Source organism: Myotis davidii, unplaced genomic scaffold (genome assembly GCF_000327345.1).
Source record: "Myotis davidii unplaced genomic scaffold, ASM32734v1 scaffold210, whole genome shotgun sequence".
NCBI classification, from domain to species: Eukaryota; Metazoa; Chordata; class Mammalia; order Chiroptera; family Vespertilionidae; genus Myotis; species Myotis davidii.
In genome coordinates this window covers 1,754,018-1,769,709 of record NW_006282396.1, presented here as the reverse complement: position 1 = coordinate 1,769,709, position 15,692 = coordinate 1,754,018, and the positions used below count along the sequence as shown (strand labels likewise).

At 38.5% G+C, this 15,692-nt stretch overlaps 1 protein-coding gene across 1 annotated transcript in view; it reads left to right on the top strand.

Moving 5' to 3' along the window:
- The window catches only part of LRRTM4 (leucine rich repeat transmembrane neuronal 4), a 685,676-nt gene that overhangs the window by 398,246 nt on the left and 271,738 nt on the right, over positions 1 to 15,692 (top strand). The gene's annotated exons all lie outside the window — the stretch shown is intronic.

Here is a 15,692-nt window from a genome sequence, read left to right as displayed (position 1 = left end):
ATAAATATGTGTAGAATGAACCAGAGCAGACTGCAATTGGTGTTAAAACATTAATCAACATTATAGTTTTATCAGATCTTAGAATATTGAGGGACTAGTGCTTAAATGGACAGCCTTCAGAATGTAGGTGATATCTTAGAGAGGTTGCCCAAAAGTGTTTTAAGTCTGTCAGTCAGAAAAGGTAGGAGAAGGGAGGTACCAAAAAAGCATAGCCCAAAGAAAATATTCAAAAATTCATATCCCAAAGAGAATATTCAAAAATTCTTGCCTCACTGATGTGGCTCAGTGGTTGAGTGTCAACTTAAAACCAGGAGGTCATGGTTCAATTCACAGTCAGGTCATATGCCCAGGTTGTGGGCTCCATCCCCAGTTGGGGGAATGCAGGAGGCAGCTGACAATTATTCTCTCTCATCATTGATGTTTCCATCTCTCTCTCCCTCTCCCTTCCTCTATGAAATCATTATATATATGATTTAACCTTTTTGAATCCTTCTAACAACCCTCTGTGCTTAGTATCATTACCACTCCTTGCTAGAAATAGGGAAATGAAGCACATAAATTACTATAGAGGTCTGTACAAGGTATTCACAAGGTCCTGGGGTTCCTAACACTACCCCAAAGCTGGAAACAGGTTTCACAGGGGAGGTGGTAAGGATCAAGTATTAAATGATCAGAAGGGCCCTAGCCAGTTTGGCTCAACGAACAGAGCATTGGCCTGCAGACTGAAAGGTCCCGGGTTCAATTCCGGTCAAGGGCACATGCCCGGGTTGTGGGTTCAATCCCCAGTGGGAGGCCTGCAGGAGGCAGCCAATCAATGATTCTCTCTCATCATTAGTGTTTCTATCTCTCTCTCCCTCTCCGTTCCTCTCTGAAATCAATAAAAATATGTTTAAATGATCAGAAGGAGCTGAATAGTGAGAGAATTGGAACACAGGTATTTTAGGTCTCTGACAAAAACTTCCCCAAGATGCTGGGTAATGTTATGGACCTATATTCCGTAGAGAATATGAAGAAAAGACATTAAGCACATCTAAAATATCATCATCTTGTAGGATAAATCTGCTGAGTGATACACTCTGGCCTGAATGACCAATCACTATCTTGCTTGAAGGTAAAATGGACCCCACTGAGATAGGCACATACTTCACTGATCTAAAAAATGGTGTCTGAGAGTTGCTCTGTGAAATTATTTTTGGCAAGTGATTTTCCAAAGATCTATTTCTGTGTATTCTGTCACAATTTTCCTAAAATACTCAATAGAGAGAAAATGTCAACTTTGAAATCTACTTTTAAATTAAGTTATTAAGATAGCCTTTCTCTGCTTCCTTGTAGCCCTAAATGCTTTATCTCTACTATATATACTCCAGCAAGTGGGAAAATTATCAGGTTGCCCACTGAAGGCCTATTTTAGATAACAGATAATCATACTGTTGTAACACATCATGTTCTATTTACCTATTACTTTCTTAATCTTATGCAATATTATCTAGGGTAGGAGTGCTTACTGGATAAAATTAGAGTTCCCCAAATATATTTTTTAAAAAGCTGAATGTGTTTTAAGATAAAAAATGTTTTTTGTTTCTATGTGTTTCTTCTAAATTATGTTTCTACTTTTCATCAGTTCATTAAAAATCATATAGTATGATGCACACACACACACACACACACACACAGACTTGATGTTTCCTCCCATTCATACTTTTACTTTGAATCTAGCATCTGTTTTCCAAATAACCTTAATCTCCTTCAGAAAAAAAAAAAATCCAGGCCATTAATAATCTTTATTTTAGTACTAGACTTCATGTAACTATTGAATGGAGTTGATTGAATTGGGGACACAAAGAAAAAATATTAAATATGTGACAAATTCATGATTTTTACTTTATTATAAAAGGCATTTGACCCCCAGGGCAGCATATGAAAATGATTGCTTTAAACTCTGCTCAATTTAATTTTTATTAAAAACTAGAGGCCCATTGCATGAAATTTGTGCAAGGGGGGAGAAGAAGATGTGTGTCCCTCAGCCCAGCCTGCACCCTCTCCAACCTGGGACATCCTCTCACAATCCAGGACTGCTGGCTCCTAACTGCTCGCCTGCCTGCCTGCCTGATTGCCCCACCTGCTTCTGCCTGCCAGCCTGATCACCCCCTAACCACTCCCCTGCCAGCCCAATCGCCCCCAACTGCCCTCCCCTGCCAGCCCGATTGCCCCCAACTGCCCTCTCTTGCCACCCTGATCACCCCCAACTGGCCTCCCTTGATGACATGCCCCCCAGACTGACCTCCCCTGCAGGCCCAGTCACCCCCAACAGCCCTCCCCTGTAGGCCTTTACCCCCAATTGCCCTCCCCTGCTGGCCATCTTGCGTCGGCCATCTTGTGTGTTGGAGTGATAGTCAATTTGCATAACACCTCTTTATTATATAGGATAATAAACAATTGTTAATGTTATTGAAGTTTGGAATGTTATAAAGTGGGTTGGTTTGGTTTTGAACTTGAATGACCTTTGCCCTTTATGTTCAATAACATCTTTTAAAGACTTATGGGGAAAAAAACACACAAATAATTTGGATAAGACTACACACAAATCTTCTGTTGACAGAAAAATTGTCACCAGTAAAAGAAGACCATACTTTACTGTCTTATATATTTTTCTTCCCAAGAAAGTAATTGTACATATACTTTGGTGGAAATATAGAGGCATACCATACAATGGCGCCATAGCTAGCAAATACACAAGGCTAAGAAGACAACATTATATTATTCTAAATAGAATGAACTCAACAGATGTAAAACAAGTCTTTGGAGACCTTACTGTGATTTAAAATGTGAACACAGCAATGACCAGCAGATTATGTTACGAGAAAAGGAACAAGGGGAACTAAATACAGGAAAAATATCAGCCTTAAAATTCACACTGACAGCAATTAAGGCCCACCTCTACCTTCCTGCATCTGTGCTGAGAATGCTATTGCTTGTGCCAACATCACAGAATGCTGAAGAGTGACTACTCTGGAGATCCATAAGCTACCTCCCCCAGCTCACTTTATTGGAGGCAAGAATAAGACGCCATGAATGAACCAAGAGTACGTAGTATTTGGAAGAGAGGGAGATAGAGAGAAAGAGACAGAGAGAATACCTCTCTTACCATCATGCTTCTACTCCTGGATTCAAAATATCAGCATAATCTCTAGACATATTGAGTAGGCAGAAGAACCAGGTCATTTTCTAGACTGGGCTTTGTCAAGTAGGGAAACTTGCCATAATTACTAGATTATGTTACTCATCAGATCAGCCACTAATTAAATTATTATTAGTTTTATAAACTGATTGCATCAGATTACAAGCATTAGTTCCTCTTCTCAAATCTTGAGTTGTATCATTTTTCTGAAGAAACTGAAATGCTATTTTTATGTAGGGCTCTAATATCTTAAATGGAGAAATTCTTATCTGCCATTATTTCTGCCATGTGCTTCTTGATTTATCTAGTTTGGAAGCTAAAAAATAAATATATGAACAAAAACCCTGCAAACACTAATGTTTCCATTTTGTTTAGATCTTGAAGTTATTGACTAATGCACCCAGGAAATTACCAGATTGGGGATATGTCCAACAATATTAATATGCACAATATTATGCAGGAAAAAAAGCGGGTATTTTCCAAAGGTTAATTCAAATCAAAGTTAACCAATGATACAATGTGTTGGACCCATGTCACCTCTCTCTTCCCTTCAAACATTTCCAGAACACTATTTTCATTGTATCATGCTTTATAAGGTCACTTATGCTTTACAAATTCTCAAGGAGTCTGCATAACATATTTTAATTGTCTCATTAACAGCTATCAGCTATTAAATACTGCGTAGATGACTTTGAAAGTCAACTTGGGTTCAATTTATTCATCAGGCCATGAGGATAACACAGTGAATAGTTTGGATATGTATAAATAAACTGAGAGAAAGATAGTTCAATTAACTCATGAGTGTTTGCACTATTGACTCATCGTTTCAGGAATTTAATGGTAGATCATTCAGAATGGTGGATAATGGATAATCATATTTGGAAGTTGGTTTCACATATGTAAGAAAATGATATTTCATACTCATTTGAGAATTAGCAATGCTACGGACAAAGCAGGGTAAATTATACCCAACCGGCCCCATGCTGAACTCTCTTTTTGGAGGAATTAGAATGTTGGTCAGAAACTCTCACGCAGATGCAGTAGACCAGGCCAAAGCAGTACTGGGCTCCCATTGAGAGCTTTTGGATCATATTAAGTGAAGAAACAATTAAAGTGTTGGCTTTCAGATTTTCAGCAGGTTAATTGTTCATTACTCTGATTTTCAAGAACACTGTTGTTATTTTTTTCAAATTTTGATAGACTAGAGTAGATTAAGAAATTATGAGGGCAACTATAAAACCTTGTCCTTAACATTTGAATTATTGACATTAGCAATATGAACTTACTTTTAAGAGTTGTCAAGTATAATCATGTTAATTAAAATTGCTGCTACTATTTATAATCTGAAGGATATTGCATTAGCTAATTTTCTTCTCACTATGACACTGTGATATAAGGACAACAAATATGAAATCATTTTATAAATTTAAAGAAATAGAGATTAAAAGAAATCTAATGATGTTTCCAAAGTTATAAATCAGTGAAGTGGCAAAAATAAAACCTGAGTTGATTTTTTTTTTACTCTAAGTGACACCCTTCATTTAACTTTTTAATAAACTATGGTTTGCTTCTTACTGATATAATTTTATGATTTGCTGTAGTTTCTATTCAGTACTTATATTGCAGAAGAAAAGCACACACAGAGAATAAATTTATATAAATTGTGTTGAGTGATAAGTAAACATTATGTGCCAGGCATTGTGCTAAAATCTTTCCAAGAATTATTCTACTGCTCCCTCAAGACATCCGTATTAAGAAAATATTACATTTTCCTCCATTTTGGAAAAAACATAAGTAAACAGAATCTTAAATTGCACTTATCTAAGTCAAGAGCTGCTAAATGGCAAAAGCCAGTTTGAATCTTAAACTCCTGACCTAGAGCTCTTTATCATTTATAATACTGTATATTTCATATAAAGATATTTCCTTTTCTTAATATTGCACTTTACCTTGAGTTAAATAATAATTGTTAAATTATCTAGTATAATCCTATGTGTTCAAGCTTGATTTTTTCCAAAAAATTTGAATCATTTTTGATACAAATAAGAAGATATATACCTATGTTTCCTTAAAGTAATATTTTAAAATTCCAAAATCCATTTCCCAAATATGCTAACCCATTTTCTCAAAGGATATATATTATCTGGACTCTTTCCATGTACTGTTTAATAATTTAAAAAAAATAATTGCATGTTTACTGTAGAAACCTTTGAAAATGCCTTTCTTCCCCCCAAATCACATGGAAAATGGAAAAAGTCATCAGTAATTTTTTCACCAACCACTATTATTAACAGTTAGTCATATGCCTTTACATTTTTTCTCAGCATACCCGTTGTGAGAAAGGTAAGGCATAGAGAGACTGTATAACTGTATTAAGGTCATATAGCCAAACCAAGATGCAGTTCAGAAAAAATGACTCAACCTTCCCTATCATCAAATCGATTGCAAATGTTTATTTGTAGAAAGCATTCTTAGCTCAAGGACCATATTGAGCCTATGGACCATAGTTTGCTGGCCTGTGCTCTTGACTGCTACTCTACCCTGCCTCTCAAAAACAAAACAAAACACAAGACAAAGAGATCAGAGTTTGTTTTGACTGTGTTATTCCTTGAGATGCCTGTTTGCCAAGCCAATTGGAAATATCAAGTCTGGGTCTTGAGAAGAATTAGAAATATAATTTGGAGTATAACAGAATGGCATAAGACAGAAAAAAAATACATCTATATATATAAAAGCCTAAGTGACGGTCTGACCTTCTGGTAGGTATGACACACACTGACCACCAGGGGGCAGATGCTCAATGCAGGAGCTGCCAACCTGTGGTGATTTGGCAGAGGTGGATTTTCGGTGACATACCCCAAAACCAGAGAGGAGGGAGCCTGATTCCAGGGTGTATCACCCCTTGGGGGATGTAGGAGAGCCAGTTTCAGCCCAATCCCCACAGGCCAGGCTGAGGGACCCCACCTGTTGGAGGGATCCTGCTCACTCCACAGATTCCCTTCAAGCCTTGGCACTGTCCCAGGTGCAGCCAGCTGGGGAGGGACCACAGGAGGTTGGTTCCAGGGCATGTCCATCCCATCTCGCCCAGTCCCAACCTGCTGGCCACCTTCTAATTAATTTCCTTTCAATGTGCACGAATCTCCCACAGGGGCACTAGCTTAATATAAAACGTGACTTTAAGGTGTCAGCAAAATGTCTTTTGCTTTACATTTCATTTCTCCTGAAAGGGAACAAGTATAGTTCATTGAACAAAATTATTGGCCTTTATGGTTGCCTACTGAATGGCCAATGTGCGTGGGTTAATCAATCACTTGGTGTAGAACCTGCTCATAAAAGTAGCATGTCGTTCAGGTTTAAGAAATCCAATGTAACTCCATTGAAAAACACACACAGAATTACTGGGTCTCCTGCCATTGACTTGATTCTGAAGCTAAACAAACAATGCTAGTCAGACATATGGGTTGTGTTCCAAATGATTGAGAGGAGCTGGCACTTCCCTGACAGAGCATGTGTTGATTCAAGTTCAAAACATAAGCCATTACATTTTGTTTCTGGCTATTTGAATAGCACCTAAATGCTGATGCTATCAAGCGGGGGAAAAACAGTAAAGAAAAGAAAAAAAAAAGACAACTCTTCTGCAGGAATTATCTACTCTGACAAGATAATGGTTTATTACTGAAAGACAAATAGTCTTTCAAATCTCAAGTCATTTGTCAGGAAATAAAAATTGAATCAAACATAGTATATTTATTTTGAAGTACATTGTTTTAGGTTGATAGTCTAGTTCTTTTGATTGAAGTATGCTGTGTCACTATATATAAAATATTTAATTCAGTTTCAGATTCTGAAAACCATTGCCAAATTTAGCACACTAAAAAAAAAAAAAAAAAAAAAAAAAAGACTGTCTGACATTGTTTAGAAGGAGAAGAAAAAGAAAAAGACTTTGTTTTTAAAATGACTTTTTGACTGATTTAAGTAATGAAGAAATTTGCAAAAGTTGCTTAGAAATGCTTATTCCAATACTCACTGAATCTGAAAATTCTTGTTTCTAAATATATTTATAAATATTCAAAGAAAAAAGCAATTAGTAAAGACCAGGACTTAATATCTTAAGATTTAAAGGAACTAACTACCCACTTTACCTATAGTATTGAATTGATACAAGAAACCTAACTATAATAATCCTATCTAATAAAAGAGGAATATGCAAATTAACTGTCACTCTGTCACAAATCTGGTGCACCCATAGCCACAAGATGGCGGCTCAGCCCTGCTGCTGGAGTGTTCGCACCTGTCAGCCTGGCCAAGGGTCACCAGGACCAAACAGAGAGGCAGGATCCGCCCACTCTGGTAGTGGATCAAGCCTCGCTGCTCTGTTGCCTCTGGAGTGTCTGTGGCCAGCAGGGCCTGCTTAACCATCACCACAGCAACCTGAGCACAGGCAAGTGCGCCTGCAGGCAGCACCAAGCAGGGCCTGCTTGCCATTACCTTGATATGGAGCAGGCTGGTCCCACAGAGAGCAGAGAACCACGGGGAGCAGGCCCAAGCCATCAGTAGGACATTCCCTGAGGGCTCCCAGATTGGAGAGGGTGCAGGTTGGGCTGAGGGACCCCTGCCCCATGCATGAATTTCATGCACCGGGCCTCTAGTAAAAGCATAATATGCTAATTGGATTGCACAGTCAAACAACCTTCTGGACATCCTTCTGGACGACCTTTTGGATGAAGTTGAGGCTGTGAGGGCTGAGCCCTTTGCATGAATTTCATGCATCGGGCCTCTATTGTGTGTAAATATGTAATATATGAATATATATATGTAAATATATACATATATTTACATATATATATACATATATTTACATATATATAATTGATTTTAGAGAGGAAGGGAGAGGGAGTGAGAGACAGAAACATCAATGATGAGAGAGAATCATTGATTGGCTGCTTTCTGCACACACTCCCCCACTGGGGATGGCATCAGCAACCTGGGCATGTGTCCCGACTGGGAATTGAACTGTGACTTCCTGGTTCATAAGTTGATTCTCAACCACTGAACAACACTGGCTGGGCAAATCTTATTCTTAGTTTTCCATGAACTCTTCCCAGTCAATAAGCACCCTAAATGCAGATTCCTCTTATTAATTAATTAGAAGAAGATAGCTCCTGCTTGTTGAACCTGGCTGTACATTAGAAACATTTATAGAGCTTTGAAAAATCACCAATAGGTTTGGATTTAATGAGTCTGGGGTGTGGGAAGGGCACTGGTATTTTGTTTGAAAGTTCCCAGGTGAGTCTAATGCAGGGATGGGCAAACTTTTTGACTCAAGGGCCACAATGGGTTTTTAAACTGGACCGAAAGGCTAGAACAAAAGCATGGATGGAGTGTTTGTGTGAACTAATATAAATTCAAAGTAAACATCATTACATAAAAGGGTACGGTCTTTTTTTTCCAATAGTTTTATTCATTTCAAACGGGCCGGATCCGACCCATGGGCCGTAGTTTGCCAACAGCTGGGTGTGTAGCCAGATGGAGAACCAGTGGACTAGCTTGAGCCCCCAGCCATCAGTAGGACATTCCCTGAGGGCTCCCAGATTGGAGAGGGTGCAGGTTTGGCTGAGGGACCCCTGCCCCATGCATGAATTTCATGCACCGGGCCTCTAGTAAAAGCATAATATGCTAATTGGATTGCACAGTCAAACAACCTTCTGGACATCCTTCTGGACGACCTTTTGGATGAAGTTGAGGGGGGCACTGGTATTTTGTTTGAAAGTTCCCAGGTGAGTCTAATGCAGGGATGGGCAAACTTTTTGACTCAAGGGCCACAATGGGTTTTTAAACTGGACCGAAAGGCTAGAACAAAAGCATGGATGGAGTGTTTGTGTGAACTAATATAAATTCAAAGTAAACATCATTACATAAAAGGGTACGGTCTTTTTTTTCCAATAGTTTCACTGGTATTTTGTTTGAAAGTTCCCAGGTGAGTCTAATGCAGGGATGGGCAAACTTTTTGACTCAAGGGCCACAATGGGTTTTTAAACTGGACCGAAAGGCTAGAACAAAAGCATGGATGGAGTGTTTGTGTGAACTAATATAAATTCAAAGTAAACATCATTACATAAAAGGGTACGGTCTTTTTTTTCCAATAGTTTTATTCATTTCAAACGGGCCGGATCCGACCCATGGGCCGTGGTTTGCCAACAGCTGGGTGTGTAGCCAGATGGAGAACCAGTGGACTAGCTTGGTGCTTAATTTCTTGAAATCAAAACAGCCATACTGAAATTCATGTTATTAAAAGTACAGAAAGATAAAATTAGCCACTCCTGCACTAGAATTTAACCACTAAACTGCATTCTACTCTACTGTGAACTAGTTATTCCTCTAATTAAAGGTCTTCTTGTGGTTAATGATATTCAAATTAAATTGTTTTGCTTGTTTCAAATTTCAGAGAATTTTCACATACATAACCCCAATTGCTTTCAATGTTAGGTATACTGTTGGCCTGCTCTGTTCCACAATATATATTTTTTACATATACATAGGCTTCATAATAACATCATAGTTATCTATGCTCTACCCCAGGGGTCCTCAAACTACGGCCCGTGGGCCACATGCAAATACAAATATTGTATTTGTTCCCATTTTGTTTTTTTATTTTAAAATAAGATATGTGCAGTGTGCATAGGAATTTGTTCATATTTTTTTTTAAATTATAGTCCAGCCCTACAACGTTCTCAGGGACAGTGAACTGGACCCCGTTTAAAAAGTTTGAGGACCCCTGCTCTACCCCATATTTTTTAAAAAACATGTGGTTTTTTGTTGTTGTTTTTTTAGAGCGAGAAATAGAAACATCAATGAGAGATAAATATCATCAATCGGCAGCCTCCTGCTGGCACCCGTACTGGGGATTGAGGCTGGAATCTGGGTTTATGACCTGACCTGGAAATGAACTGGTGACCTTTTGGTTCCTGGGTTGACAACCACTGAGCAACACTATCCAGGTTCTACCTCACATTTTATAAGATTCTTCCCCCAGTTAATTCTATATATTTTATAAGCAATCATATATCCCATGCTAATTAATGGCTGTGGCTATCCTATATAATAAAAGGGTAATATGCAAATTGACTCTAACAGCAGAATGACTGGGAATGACTGGTCACTATGGCACACACTGACCACCAGGGGACAGACACTTAATGCAGGGCCTGCCCCCTGGTTGTCAGTGCGCTCCCACAGGGGGAGCTTTGCTCAGCCACAAGCCTGGCTGATGGCTGCAAGTACAGCGGTGGTGGTAGGAGCCTCTCCTGCCTCCTCAGCAGCCCTAAGGATGTCTGACTGCAGCTTAGGCCTGCTCCCTGCTGGCAAGTGAGCATCCCCTGAGGGCTCCGGTACTGCCAGAGGGATGTCTGACTGCCAGCTTCGGCCCAATCCCCTGGGGAGCGGGTCTAAGCCAGCAGGTGGTTATCCCGTAAGGGGTCCCAGACTGCAAGAGGGCACAGGCCTGGCTGAGGGACACCCCCCCGAGTGCACAAATTTTTGTTCACCAGGCCTCTAGTATTAACATAAAACATTATGTAGTAAAACAGGTGGTAGACCAGATATGGCATATGGGTTGTAGTTCACCAAACCCTGCATTGTGCAAAATATAGTTTGTCTGTATAAAGAATTCTTGTGCTACAATCATTATCTTTTAAAACCTTTAGATTTAACAAGCCTTGTCTTGAGATATTTAGCTTGTGCAGGGAAATTAGATAACCAAAATAATTTTTCACCCAAAATAGGCAACCATTTTTGATGGAGGAGAATTTGACTTTTTTCTTACATCATTATGAATTAAAACTTAGGCAATTATATACCAAGATATATACAATTTTGCCTGGTACACAATAATATAAAATCTTAAATATTTATTTAGCGAATGACTATTTTTTACCTCTTACTGTATTCTTATTTTATGTATAATTATCAATGACCGTCTTTTCATGTTTTGTACCTATTCTTTAATCCTTTATATTTTTCCATTGTTCTTGACCCTTTGCTTAAGTCATTTACTGTTTTCTTTTACAGCAAATCTGCTCTCTATTGCCTACTTTCTATGTTAAATTTATGTTAGTCTTATTTCTGTAGTTGTCTTTTGTGGTGGCCCTGTCCAAAGTACACCAGATGTTCAAGGCCAATTTACCATACACGTATGCAAAGGCCATGACACAGCAGTTTTACTGTATGCACTGTGCGGGCATAGCTTTCTATAACCCAAATAGCAATGTCACTGTTTGGCAAGGAGCTTCTTTTGTATAAAGATGTGCTACTGAACTCGCCGGTCTGTGACTGCTTTGTAAGGCTGCTTTGAACAACTGTTTTGCCTGATGGCTCCTTATTAGCAATGGCTACTTGGTCTGTAATAAAGTTTCTCCTATATGCCTTGGACTTCTCACATCTCCGTTTAATACCCAGTGAACGAGGACCTGTATTCCTAAATCTTTGCTCTCAAATTTTGATCATTTCATTGTTACTGTTAATATACAAGGTATTATACTTTTGAATCTACTGTAAAATATAAATTTGAGACTTCTTTCAAATAAACTCATTTTTTAGGTAAGTTGATTTCACAGAAGGGCATCTCAAATACTTTGGCTGGTTTTCCTTCCTATAGACTTCCTATAGACTCTAGGGGAGTCCATGTCCTCCCTCTCTGTCAGCACTGGCCCTTTATTGGGAGCCAGCTATCCCAGGGCCTCTGCCCCTGGCCCAGCCTTGCCACGGGGGCAAGAATAAATACAGCTGCTCAATTTCTACAGCAATTACTCAAACTAAAGAAGTAGCCTGATTGTTCCTACTTTTAAAAACAGTGGCCAACCAGTGGTAGCTACCTTTCTACTAGTGTGTTTACAGGCCATGATTGCTTAGTCTAAGCATGATTGCTTGTATATAGGTATACTTAAGGCCAAGGTTCTAATAATATCTATAATTATTAGGAATGACAAGTTAATGATAAATGAAAATTTTCCCATCAATAATACCTACTTTAACTGAAATATATATATTTCTTTTATCATTCATAGTTTTTAGTTCTTTTATCAATACACAGCTTTATTAAAAAAAATGTCTGTCATGAACATACATTCTTTCTGATTGGTGTTTCAGGATTCTTGGGTTATATTCCCAGAAGTGAAATCACTGGGTCAAAAGGCAATATCAAGATCATTTACAATAGCCAAGCTCTGAAAACAATCCAAGTGCCTATAAGCAAATGAGTGTATAAAAAAAGCTTTGGTCCATTTACACAATGGAATGCTACACAGCTATAAAAAAAAGAAAGAATTCTTACCCTTTTCAACAGTATGGATGGACCTGGAGATTATTATGCTAAGCAAAATAAACCAGTGAGAGAAAGACAAATACCATACGATCTCATTTATATGTGGAATCTAATGAACAAAATAAACTGAGGAACAAACTAGAACCATGGGCATGGATGCATGGAACAGACAGACAAATGTTAGAGAGGAAGATGGTAGGGGAGACTGGATAAAAGAAGGTATAGACGGTTTGGCTCAGTGGATAGAGCGTCGGCCTGAGGACTGAAAGGTCCCAGGTTCGATTCCGGTCAAGGGCATGTACCTGGGTTGCGGGCACATCCCCAGTAGGAGATGTGCAGGAGGCAGCTGATCGATGTTTCTCTCTCATCGATGTTCCTAACTATCTCTCTCCCTTCCTCTCTGTAAAAAATCAATAAAATATATTAAAAAAAAAAGAAGGTGTAGAGATTAACCCAAGAACATATATGCATAGCCCATGCACATAAACAACAGTGTGGTGATGGCCAGGGGAGGGAGTCAGGGGCTGGGGGAATGTGGGAAAAGTGGGGCAGGGATGGGGAACAGCTGTAATAGTGTCAATAACAAAAAAAAACTGTCTGATAAGGAAACTAAAATTCCCAGTGAAGCAAATAAATATGAATTTTTGTCTGAGTGCGAAAAAAATTGATCTAATATCCTTCTCATTGATCAATCTATCAGGTAGTTTGAATCCCCTGATTTGCTTAATGATTTGCAAAGTAAAAGTGGGCACCTCTGGAAAAAATATTTTTAAATCAATGGACCATTTACATTCTATTGATTTCTAATTTTGAACAATGTGCAACATAATTTGTCAACATATTTGTCAACATATTTTGTCCATTTACTTGGAACCATTCCTTGTGGTTTCTAACCACTTGTCCATTTGGATGGGAAATTACAGAATGTATGTAGCTACCCTCCCCATGGCCTGCCCTCTTACTGACTCCTCCAAAGAACCCATAAGTAGACACTACCCAATCCCATTCTATAGACAAGGAAACTGAGGCAAAGTCTCACAGCTGGAAAGCAGGCAAACACAGAATTCATTGGAGGCACGCTGACTCAAAGTCGAAACTCTGATCCTTACCATACAATAACTACCATGGAAAAATGTTTTGTAAGAAATCACTGAGTATATTTTTAACTTAAAATCACTTATATTTGAACTAACTCTTCCACCACTCATATTAGCACGGGATGATTTGAAGATGCACTTTCAATTTATCTGATTTTCTTTTGCTATTGTTTTTCGTAGCATGCCTATATATAACAAACAAAGTAAATTACCTTATATAAATTCCTTTTAGGGCAAAAATTTTATTTAATGTTTTTTTGTGTTTTTTTTTTCAGTCTCACATTGTGACCTAATTGTGTACCTCATGTTCCTGCTGTGTTTGGCAAAGAGACTCATTAATTCTATTACCCCTAGCAGGATAAAAGGGGAATTTTGAAATGGCTGGCAGCTACAGATCAATATCCTAACTCAATAGAGATAATTATTGAAATCACTAGGAGACTAGCAAGCTGTCAGCTGTAAGCAATCATTTTTTAGGTCTGGGATAAATCTGCAGAAAATACAGTGCAAACTCTAAGTGTATTATTTTAAAATTGAGAGTCATATGCCTACAGTTGTCTTTCTGGTATCCAGCTTCATAGACTTGTTATCATTGGTTTGTGATGTTATATATTGGTTTATAAATAAGTGGACCCCCTAAGCTTCATATTATACTGACCCTCAATTCTTCTGTCTGTTTTTCTCATTGACTATCCCTTCTTTGCTGTTTTACTGAACTAGTAATTTTGTTCACTTAATTTATTTGTTAAGTATGAATATCTTATTTGAACTTAAGCATTCACAGTGATCAGCTATAGAAACAGAGGAGACAGAGTTGCCATGCTTCCACAAATTAAAATAAAATCCCCTATAAACATAGCATTTGTGCAGTATCTGAATTCTGTCTGGGTGACACATTTGCATTTTGTCTTCTAGTTATGGTTTCTTTGAATCAGTGAGGTTGTAGTTATCGCCAAGGACTCTCTTCTGTATCTCTCTCAAATTTAACACAGTTTTCTGTTTCTTCTAAACTATGTTAATAAATATCCCTTTATCTTCATCTTACTTTTTTTGGTCTTTTTTTCCTTCTATCCTGGGATTCCTAGCTCCTTTTCAAAAATTACTGAATGGGGTCTTATTATCTTCCTGAATTCAAATGGAAAGCTATTCTATTGTATATGCCCCTGAAAAAAATCAATGAGGCTAAACTTTACATCAAGCACATTTTTCATTTTGTTTTGAATTTCAGTGTCGCATTCTCATTATTGTAAGAAAATAAAATAGAAAATTAATAGAAACTTTCACAAAGATATATACACAGAGAGAGACAAATTTTTATTATAGAGAAGTAAATGCAATGTTTATAAAATATTAGAATAAAATTTATTCTGTAGATTCTGAGCACAATATCATTATGAAACCTGGAAGCATATAACTTCCTCCAATTTATAAAAAACAAAAGAGGTAAAAGACAAAAGGAAACTTTATAACTTATTCAATGAGTAATATGGACATAAATCTTTTAAGAGAATTATTCTCTTCTGTGAAAAAAGAAGTTGTAACCTGATTTCCTTTGTATATCTTTTCCTGGGTCATGTGAGGGTTGCTGCTTATCTTTTATTGATCTCCTTGTAATCAACAGTTAAGAATGTTTCCTACCATAACCTACCTCTCATCTAATAAAAGAGAAACATGCAAATTGACCATACCTCTGCTACACTCACCAGCTACGCCCACCAGCCAATCAGGAGCAAGTATGCAAATAAATTGAACCAAGATGGCGGCCGGAAGCCATGGAGCTGGAGCAAACAGGCTTCGGTTATCCCTGGTGATGGAGGAAGCCAAGCTTCCTGCCAGCCCTGGCCGGCTGTGGGCTCTGCTCAAGACTACAAAGTTTCAATTATAGGAGATAAACAAATCCCAGATACCTGCTTCCAGCTGCTGTGGCCTCTGCTCAAGGAGGGTCTGGGAGCCTGGGTTGCCTGGGGCCATGGCCAGCCTGCAAACAGCCCTCAGCCCCTCACCCAGGCTGGCCAGGCACCACAGCAGGGAGCCCCACCCTGAAGAGGGTGTGCCCAGCATGAAAACAGCCCTCATCCCCTCACCCAGGCTGGCCTCA